The following is an 11,749-nucleotide window of genomic DNA, read 5'->3' on the forward strand; positions in this document are numbered from 1 at the left end:
AGCTATACACAATCAAAATAGTGAAATAAAACATACATTGTATGTAGTATAATCCATTGTTTAAGACACAATATGGTGCATTAATTTCTAGTAAGGGAGGATTAATATGTTTGTTTGGATAAACTAAGAAAGAAAATGAACTTGTTTATGATACACTTAAATAACAGAAATATACACAAACAGGTGGATTTGAAGAATTATATAAAACTGATATTAATTAATAATGGAAGAGAAAGATCCCCATTTGACTGAATAACAAAAAATAGGTTGTTTTAGGATACCTTACAATTAGAATTAAACTTCAAAATGTGAAGTTCATAAGACTTTGTAAGCATACGTATGTTTAAGTAAATATACTAGATAACTTAAAGGACCTAATATTCTATAGTTTATCATTATTATTAAATTTATTTTTTAAAGCAAATACGGACTGATCGTTTGAACAATGAGAAAATTCTGGTAAAAGCAAATGAATAAATATCTATAATTTAAGTGGGATATTATAACATTGTTGTACCTATATATTTCTTTTAATGTTCATGTTCTAGAGTTATTTCCAGAAATTATATCTTATGTAAAGGAAGTACGTTTCATTCAAATAATTTTTTAAAAAGTTTGAAAAGTAATAAACCTAACTGTTCATTTCTATTGCCCATAATTTCTAATTATTTGAGTATTATTATATTTATAAGAATACTAACTGGAGTACCCGTCCGTTGGACGGGTGAAATAAAAACTCGTTTGTAACAAAGGACAGGAAATTGTGCTTTTATTTATTTAACATAATAAACATTAAAATTTCAATATAAATACATAAAGTTATTAATACTGAAACGAAAGAATTACTGTTTTCAAGAATTATATCAATATGAAATTAGTTGGAGTATTCAAACTCCCTCATGTCCTTTCTCATGTCATCCTGTATCACTGTGTCAAGTTTGGTGCTGATTGATCAAGAAATGTGGAAACGTATAAGGAACAAACACACACACACACACACATATATATATTAACGTTCATTGATATAGATTTTTTGAACTTCTTAAGGTTAGCTAAATATCAAATACTTACACTGGTAGCCTAGAAAAGCAAAAAATACAGTAAAATGTTTTACTGGCGTAACATCACATCGTAAAGGATCACAAAACGAAACTTCAAAGACGCAAATGATGTATAAATTGAACAATGATAAAAGGAGTAAAAATCAATTATTTTTTAACATTTGAAGTTAATAAAAAAGATTGATTATTTTACTTGCAATTTCAAATGCATTCCAGCCGTAAAGCTACAAGAATTTATCAGCATTAGACTGTAAAAGAAATTCGTTTATTGGTTTACTGATTGCACAGCTTCTAACTAAACTCCACCCCTCTTAATTAATTTTTACTGTTTTTCTTAAGTCTGATTGTGGTTGGATTTAATTTTAAGTTATTCCTGCCCTTTTCGAAATCTCTAAGTTTATTGGTTTAGAGAAGAAAGTGATTCACACGCTTGTCAAAATGATATTGTAGAATCTTTGAGCTTGTAAGCTCTAACATGGCTGGTAAAGGAGTTTGGTTTGTCAATTTAAGAAGATATTAGTTTATAAAGGAGGAATTTAATACATCATATATTACATCTAAAATCAGAAATTTGTGAGCTCACGAAAAGGAATATAAAACGTTCTGGTTAGAACCAAATCTCTGTATGAAAGAGGATTTACCTTTCCAAAGTCATACCACCATCCTGTACTGTACCACAACTCTGTACAAAGGGAATTTTCCTCTCCAAATTCTTACCACCATCCTGTACTGAACCACAACTCTGTACAAAGGGAATTTCCCTCTCCAAATTCTTACCACCATCCTGTACTGAACCACAACTCTGTACAAAGGGAATTTCCCTTTCCTAAGTCATACCACCATCCTGTATTGAACCCCAACTCTGTACAAAGGGAATTTCCCTCTCCAAATTCTTACCACCATCCTGTACTGTACTGAACCACAGCTCTGTATAAAAGGAATTTCCCTTTCCAAATTATTACCACCATCCTGTACTGAACCCCAACTTTGTATAAAAGGAATTTTCCTCTCCAAAGTCTTACCACCATCCTGTACTGAACCACAGCTCTGTACAAATAGAATTTCCCTCACCAATGTCTTATCGCCATCCTGTATTGAAACACAGCTCTGTCCAAATAGGATTTCCATCTCCAAAGTCATACGACGCATCCTGCACTGAACCACTACTCCGTACATAGTTGAGTTAATTGTTTAACGTTAGGAGGTAAAGCCTGAGGGTCTGATAACAAATTGCAGTCTTCACTTCAAAATCAACTCCACGAAGTCTTCAGTCAACTTTTCTTTTCTCTCAGAGAAGTTTCTTAATGTACCAAATAATTTATCAAATGGTTTTCTTCGATATCATATATTAACTTAAGCGCATTTACAGGCTAAATTTCACTCGTAAATCAATTACATGATATCTATCAAAACTAGAATAGTGCCATGTCGCTGAAAAATATACATAAATTACGTCGCTAGAATAGAAGTAGGCATGAAAAACAATTAACCGATTCACCAATAAAATAAATGACTTCTAAATTTAGGTGTGGAGATGACTAAATAAAAACATTTCTGAAAACAAGAAGAAACTTGTATCTTTTCAGTTATGTGTAATGCTAATTTGAAAATGTTAAGAAAACGGCATATCCAAAAGTGTTATTAATTATGGGAATATACAAACAGAATTAAATTCCTACCCACTCATCTGGCTTATGAAATAATGTGAACATCAATTATGATACACAGTATTTAAAACATATCGACTTACAGAGAACGTTTAGTGGTTTTCCTGCTTAATATAATATAGTCTGATTTTGTATTTGCAAACTTAGTTTCACTGAATTTGGAAGGCTTGTCAATATGCGCAAAGTTAACTTTGTTTATTCTCAAGGTGCTTAATCAAATTATGGAAATAAATCTTTTCATAGACAATATAAACGCCTCTGCAAATGCAAAAGCTTCTTCTATTCTTGGATATTTTAATGGTATTAAGCGACAAGAGTAAATGGCTGCTTATAATTCTTAATTATGATTTTAGTATAACAATATATTCAGATGAGATGCTTTAAATATCAATATGCTATTACACTTTCAAACAATGACATTCTTGAAGAACAACGCTGGTAACAGACCAGTAATGTGCTGGATGCCGCTCAAAAAATGCAAGCACGTTTTATAGAATCTTGAAATTTGCAACGATGCATGAGTACCGTTTGCTTGTTTTTTGTTGAGCACAAGACTACACAGTAGATTACCTGTTCTGTGCCCAACACGGTATCGAAACCAGGTTTTTGGAATTATAAGCCGTCGCTGAGCCGCTGGGGGCGGGGGGTTCGTATGAGTACAGACTAAAAGGGAAACCATAGGTTCGGTATCTCAGAGTTCAAACAGTTTAATAAATTCAGTGATATTTCATAATTGCTTACCAAAAGGAATATTTCCACGTGCATTGATTATCTGCTAACTCTACTTGGTTTGTGGCATCATGCATAGTTATTTACAACGTCATTACCGTCGTTAATAACTTAGTAGTTTTCAAAAGAAAAAAATAAAGTAATTGGCAGTATGAACAATGACTAGACCCAGTTTTCGTAATCAACATTTGGTTACTATAACTAGTAGTACATTGAAATGTGATACTGTCATGTAATAACACATTGGGTGTGTTGGTTGGTCCTGTTGTAGATATTTGGATTTGAAAGTTGGCAAACCAGGTTCAAATCTGTGCGATATCACTAGACATTCTTCGCACTTTTAGCTTTAGGTGGGTTATAAGAGTGACAGTCAATACCTTAGCGTGTATGGTTGGTGTTAGGTCGCCTCTAACTTACTGCTTTCCCTTTAGTCAATAGCTCAAAATTAGGAGCCTGGCATGGCCAGGTGGCTAGAGCGCTCGACTTGCAATCTGAGAGTCACGGGTTCAAATCCCTGTCCCACTAAACATGCTCGCTCTTTCACCCATGGGGGCATTATAAAGTGATGGTCAATTCTACTATTCATTGTTACGTATTGTTACGTAATCTGAATTTTTCGCAAACTCCACACGCCTATAAATATAACTAACGCAATGCGCCTAAAACAGTATCTATTATTAGGTTGCTGTAATTGGTGTGCTATAAACTTCGTAAGCTATAACTGTGATTAACGCTTATTAATCGGGAAACTATAGATAGTTGACCAGGTACTTTTATGAATTTAGAACATTACAAATCATTCAACTTCAATGGATTCACATCGGACTTTAATACTTTTACGAAGATATTATATAACTTCAGCGGTAAAAGAAAGTCGATCTGTAATCGGCGTGTGATCAGCGAGAACTACAGAGCTAGCTAGCTCCCTATTAAATGAATTGTACCTACGTCAACTCGCTCATCGTGAACCTTCGATAAGATATCAAAGAAGTTCCAGACTAGAAAGAAGACTTTATATTGCTTATAAGTTTGTAAAACGTTTGTATATAAATCATTGTTTGTTATAACTATTCGTAATAACTGTTATTATAAATTGTATTGTTGTTTATATATTAAAACATATTTGTATAAAAAGAAGTAACTGTGTGTATCAATCTTGTTGGCAAATATCATAAATTGGAGATATGTCGGCATTTATTTAACTACTAAATTTAAATTATCATTTAGCTCGGTTTCAAACCATTCGAAATTGCAATACGTAACATAACAGCCTTATAGATGACTTCACATTACTGTTACCTGGAAGAGAAAATAAAATACAATATCATCACACAAGCAATCCATAGAAATAATATGGTGGTGTATTAAAAGCAATTCTTGATTTTATTGTAAAATTGCTCTCAATGATTCAATAAAATCATAGCACCTCAAATGTACGATCAGAGTAACTTCAGAGTTCTCTTAAAATTATATTTTGAGTTTTGCTGCTGTAAAGTTTATAGTTAAGCACAAAGTTTCACAATGGGCTATTTGTGCTGTGCCCACCACGGGTATTGAAAGCCGGTTTCCAGTATTATAAGTCAGCAGACTTACCGCTGTACCACTGGGGGAACTACTGTACAGACGGACTTATTTGGACAACAAATTTTCAAAAGATAACAAAAACAAAAATACGATGGAAGCAAAACTAATAAGTTAGCATACAGTTGCAGTACACATAGTGTTAACTCCTATTTAACGCTAGTTGTTTCTGCCCACGCAACAAGTGTGTTAATTCAAGTTTATTAGATTAAAGCCTTCACTTATGCAATTAACTTTAATAAGACGAGTCTGCATTCTTCGACATCAATCTTTGTTATGTAGTGTGATTTTGTTAGAGGAAAAAAAATCGCAAAGAAGTTTCACAATCTCTTCCCATCCTCATGAAAATTCACTATTAATTTGTCCCACTAAAATCACAAAGACGTGTTGCTCTGAGAGCTGATTTTATAACTTAATAAACCCTTAGCCTTTAAACTCAGTCACAAACCTAAAAATAAAATATTGAGTTTATCTAGACTTATGTAGTCTAATTCTTATAGAATTTCCACAGGACGTCACGTGACAAAACGTTATGTCATGCACTTAAGATAAAGGACCTTTACGTTAAACCGGACAGTTCGTAAACATTTTCAAATTAGCATTACAGCAATTTGTATTTATTTTTAATTATACAAGAAAATGAATGTTAGTACTACCGTCCATCCGAAACGTAATCTAACACGTTAACAAGTATTAGTAAATTAATTATCAAACTGTAACAAATAAACGAAGCTGAAGCAGTAACATTAATAAAACAATGTTTGGTTAGTACAGTCCTATCAATTACAATAAAAGCAGATAAAGCATCATGATATGATGTCTAAAGCTCCTCAACAAAATAAGATCATATATATATATAAATTGAATTATCATATACAACATATATTAATTATCATATACCAAAAAATTGTTTTTGTTTTATTAAGGAGCTATAGATATCATATCATGCCTTATCTGTTTTTATCTTCTTTTGTTGCAATTGAGAGGATTGTCCAAATCAAACATTCTTTTACTGATAATACTGCTTCAGCCTCGTGTATTTATAACAGTTTGGTCTTTCATATAATAAACACGATATAGATTTAATTACAGTTATTTTCTGTTTATTCTACCTCCCCGGAGTGTTACATTACTTTTGACATATATGTTTTTTCAAGCTATTTTCAAAGAAGCCTGATGTCATTGAATCTCAAATCAAAGTGGAACTCAATTGTTTTAATGCTTTCAAAAGGAGTACCAGCTTTAGCTGACTTCTATTCTAGTTTGGGGCCATGAACGTGTTATAAGAGTAACGGTCAAATCCACCATTCAATCAAAGTAGTCCAAGAGTTGGAAATGAGCGTTGCTGACTAAATGCCTTCCCTATAGTGTATAAATTCCAAATTAGATACTGATAGAGAAAATAGCCTTTTTGTAGACTTGCACTAATATTTGAAACAAACATTCTGAAGACGGTAGTAGACAAACAATCCAAACGCAGGATATATACTAATCTAACTGGTAATTAGTATCTAGAAATAATAACGATAGTTAGCATTAATAACTAATTAAAAATTAGACTTAGTCAGTAGCATGTGCTATTAACTACGACAACAACATTTTACTTCAGATAGTTATATAGATCGACCAAACTAAAGAGAGGGTTAAAAGGGAATCACGTCTTTATTCGTTATACCTTAAATATACAATATGCTTAGTATACTAATATACTACGTATATTATTTGACACTTCTGGAGTGTCAAGTAATACTCAAACACTCTAGAATAGACCCAAATGTGCATATTCTTCTGAACCATAACTTAAACATTCTGTTCATCATTATTGGCTAAGAGAACTGGCATGTATAATTATAGGAAGAAGCAGTGCTAAATATTCATGATGGCCAATATTTGAATCAAGACCTGATGGATATAAAAGTCCATAAACGTCAAAAATAAAAAAATTAACAAATAGTAGAAAAATTTGTGTATAATGCATAACTTTGGGGGGGGGGTAGGTACACCAAGTTTGAAACAACAATGAGTGGCTCTCGATCTTGTCATCGGAGCATGTCACAATACATACATACATTCCAGCAAATGAATATAAAAATACATCATCAGTTAAAAGACAGATCATTATCAAAATTATCTAGAAATTATATAACGAAAAGCAAGCCTTACTTCAAATATATTTCATATTTAGTACAAACATCATATTTATTTAGACGATTACAGTTAGCAATGTAAGCAAAAATGAAAGGTTACCAAAGAATGATATAATATCATTAGTGGTAATCGTAACACAAATATGATAGTTCACATATTACGAGATAAGAATATATATGTTAGTTACTATAAAGGACTAAAACACAAATGAAATTTACCATCGACAGTTTTCATCACCTTACAGAAGACCTTAAACATTTCCTGTTATGATATAAAGTTGAGCAATGGAATCAATAAGAGTGAATTACTATTTTTAAATGTAAGAATAATACAGTCTTGGCCAAAATGTTTGCTTATTTTGTAACAAATAAGATCATTATTATTAAAATGAAACACAAATACACTTAGCACTGTCAAACTGTGAAATGCATGTTATATTAAACATCTACATATGTAATTTGTATAATGAGACAGGTTCTATGGACATCATGCACGATTTATTAGAACAGCAAACAATTTTATCAGACATCTATAGAAAGATGTGTAATTCAACATTTCCCATATCACAACAAAACTGTAGAAAAACATATATAATGACAAAATATAACATCATATTATTATAAATAGCGTCTGTAACCTTATATCAGGTCATATTAAACATTCAGTGCTCTAATAACCTCCGAAAGGCAACGTGGCATGCTGTCGATGAGGTTATTGATATAATCCATTGTGATTTCATCCAAACTTGTCAATAAATGCTCTGTAACTCAGCTACAGTAACTAGTTTAGGGTCATGGTTAGCAATTTTCCGGCTCAGTTCTGCCCAACAGTTCTAAATGGGAATGCGATCTGAAGACTTTGCTGGCCATGGCAATCTTGTAACATTCTCTTGATCGAAATAATCCTGTACAATACGCGCAATGAGAACAGTGACATTGTCATCCTGGAACACAAAGTTATTGCCAAATCTTGACCTAGCATATGGCAGAAATATTGTCTCCATGTGGTGCCTGTAGGAGGCGCCAGTAGCGTTTCCCTGGAGGATATGAAGAGCAATTTCTTCAAACATAATGAATAGCTGCCCAAATATATACTGCACCACCTCCTGTGTGTTCCTTGTCGGAAAGATAGTCTTCACTCATCTGTTCTCTGGGTAAACGACAAACACGAATCATATCATTAGCTTTAACAAGTCGGAAACAGGACTCATCTGACTAGATTACATGTCACCAATGTCCTAACTGTAAGTTAACATGCTGTCTTACCCAAGGAACATGGTGAGGGTAGTGAATTCTGGTTAATACCGGTTTGCAGATCGCTCTTCTTTCAAAATAACCTTTTTTGGTCAGTCTCCTACTCACTGTTTTTCTGGATATCCTGGATTGTATGTGTTGATACCATTCATGTTATAAGGTGTTGCACGACTTCTTACGACCTTGATGTTTTAATCTGATCAAAAAACGGTCATCTAGGACAGTAGTTTTCGGCATCTACCAGTACACCTGTAGTCCAATGACGATTCAGGATTTTGGAAACAGTACACTGGAGGTACCCTAGTGTTCAGGCTATGTCTGTTTGTTTCATACCACTTCTTTGTGGACAGTCGAACAATTTGACGCACTTTAACTTCTGGTACGTGACGAGACATGACACTACATCAAGTATAGAGAAATGTTCTGAACAAAGCGTTGATGTGTTTGGAAAAAGATTACACCGAAAGCACACTCTTTTATACAAACAGGTGTGTATGTGTGTTCTGACGAACAAGTGCTCAAAACAACTTATACAGACCAGAATAACAACTCGTACATGTTACTACTCGAACATTTACACAATAACTACTCCATGCATGTAGATAGTAACATCAATATAGAACAGTATGCAAACATTTTAGCGAAGACTATATGTTCAGTTTATAAGAATTTAAGTCAATAGAATGTTTTGTTACTATATACTGCCCTCGATAAACCTAACTAAATTTGTCTGTTGTTTTGCTATAGAATAAAGTTTCTGTGGCTTTCAAGCTTTCAAACAGATATAATTTAACACAAACACATTTCAAAAACGAAAAACAAAACGTCTAGGAAAGCTAAAAAAAGTTCCAGATCTGGGTTTATTCTTAAGTTTTCAGAATTTCCACGTAGAATTCCATGTTCATCCCACCTCTTCCACTAAAGGTGCTATGGGTAGTCATTTTCTTGAAAAACCATAAATTACTGTTCAAACCACTACCAAGCTAAAAACGAGGAGTAACACCACTGCCTTGACTCTATCTAACCTTTGGCTAAATCTATACTACTGTCATAACTATTCCAAATGTTGATCTTTCATTATTCTTCTATTTCTGAAAGGATCCAAACACACTTACGTCAGATTAAAAACAGCAGCTTCATATCGGTCTTAGATTAGGAGAAATAAACAATCAAAATGTTGTAAAATAATAATTATTTTTCTTGGTAGATATAAACCTGAGCAAATAAATGCTGCTAGTTGACAACTGTAGCACATATAGTTATGTTTTTCTAGAAGTTTTGATAAATAATGGCGAATTGCTCTCCGTAGTCACGAGGTTAAAAATGATGTCTTAAGAATCTTGTGGGACTTTTCAAGTCTGAAATTGTACAATGGTGTAAAGAAACAAGGCATATGTATTTATAACGTCCTCCTGACAGCCGAGTTTTAAATTCCACTTTGGTGGAATATTGTCTTTAATGAAGTTTAAAATGATAAACCATAATAAAACTTTATATATCTGGTATGGGATAAGAGAAATAATAATTCAGAGTGGTCAAAGGATTATTGCTTTTAATGTTTGTCTTTTGCTCTGTTTTTAGCATCAAAGTTAGAATGTTTGAATAGACTAACATATGTAATTGAAAATTTCACTTTTTTAGTAAGATGTTTTTACTAAGTAAAGAACATGAACACATTATTGTTGTTGTTGTTGAATTTCACACAACGTTACTCATGGCCCCAAAGAGTAGAGTATTTGTTGTTTTTTGGGGGGGGTGATATTAGAGCGCGAACCATAGAACTTCTGACATCCATAGTTCAATATGCTAACCATTTTGCCACGCTCGTCCCAATGAAGAAAATCTTTAGAACTTATTGCAGATTGACTAATGCAAAATTGTGTACATTACATTAAAACAATTTTTAAATATGGAAATCAGCAACTCCCCTGACAACCACAGAGTCGCGATTGAATGGAATGTATCAGAACACCATTTTTATATTGTTGAGCATTTTGTAGGTAGTGTTACTTTGTCTAAAAACTGTTCGCTTTTAGGAAGGGTGCGCAACAGTCCTTTCTGATATAAAATATTCATACACTCAGATCAGAATGGCATGTTCATATCGGAGATTTCGAATTTCCATCACAAGGAGTATCCCTTCTACCTAATGGTGTTGAAAAAAAAAGGTATATGGATTAATTTGAGTTACCAGAACCATCCAGAAATAAGCTTGGAACAATTCGTATCCAAGCCATCGCAAACAAAGTGCAGCATTTTGTAACAGGTGAGAATCTACGAACACAAAGGTCAGTGGTAAATGCCACCCATGTGTTCTGGTCAACAGCACACTAAGTGTACATAAGTTGCTTTCACAACATATCAGTTAAACTGTCGTACAACTCAAGTGGAATACGAAAAAGGTATTCACGCTATTCCATAAGAAGATAAATCAATCAAGTTGCTAAATGCAACATGATGTAATACAGGATAAAACAAATACTCACAAATCAAACTACAGGAACATGATGTAATACAGGATAAAACAAATCAAACTACAGGAACATGATATAGATTTCAAATTGTTGAAACGGGTACTGGATTATGGAAAGCTGAAATGAGGACGGATGATTTTTGAGCATGATGACTTTAAGACTGTTTATTTTGTAATTAAAACCACGCTGCAGAGCTATTGTAAAGATGTAATGTTAACAGATATAGTATGACTGGGCATAGCGACATGGATTGTAGAGACGTTTTGAGGTTCCAAAATCTTTTCAATATAACGTACTTGATCTCTGTGAGACGACTCCAAAGTGAACAACCCCACAATCTATAAAAAAACACAATATTATCGATAAACCGAAAATATTAGCGGGCTCTACCTTGTTTTATTTTGATCGTGAAAAAATGTTTATGCAATTTTTCCAATCTGCATTAAACAAACTATGTTATGAAGGCTTTTTTTTATATTCAAAACCTTAGTGTTCTTCAAGATTAAATATAAATGAATAAAACTGCCAACGGTGCTGTTAATATAAAGATAAAATGTATATTTTTAATTTGTAAAACTGGCTTTATACGGTATGCAATTTCAAACCACTAGAGAACTATCATAAGTACACTAAGTGGTCACAAGTAAATAGACACCTAATTTTTCGTCATTTAACTGATTTATCATAACTAATTTGTGTTCACACTAATTATCTTATGCTACAACATGCCTGGAACTCAAGGTTCTCTCGAATTGTCAGATTTTATTAGAGGAAGGATAGTTGGTCAAGCAGATGGTAGAATAAGTCAGCGGCAAATTTCGCAGAATTTGGGAATC

This window comes from Limulus polyphemus, unplaced genomic scaffold, assembly GCF_000517525.1.
Source record: "Limulus polyphemus unplaced genomic scaffold, Limulus_polyphemus-2.1.2 Scaffold145, whole genome shotgun sequence".
In the NCBI taxonomy this organism is placed as follows: Eukaryota; Metazoa; Arthropoda; class Merostomata; order Xiphosura; family Limulidae; genus Limulus; species Limulus polyphemus.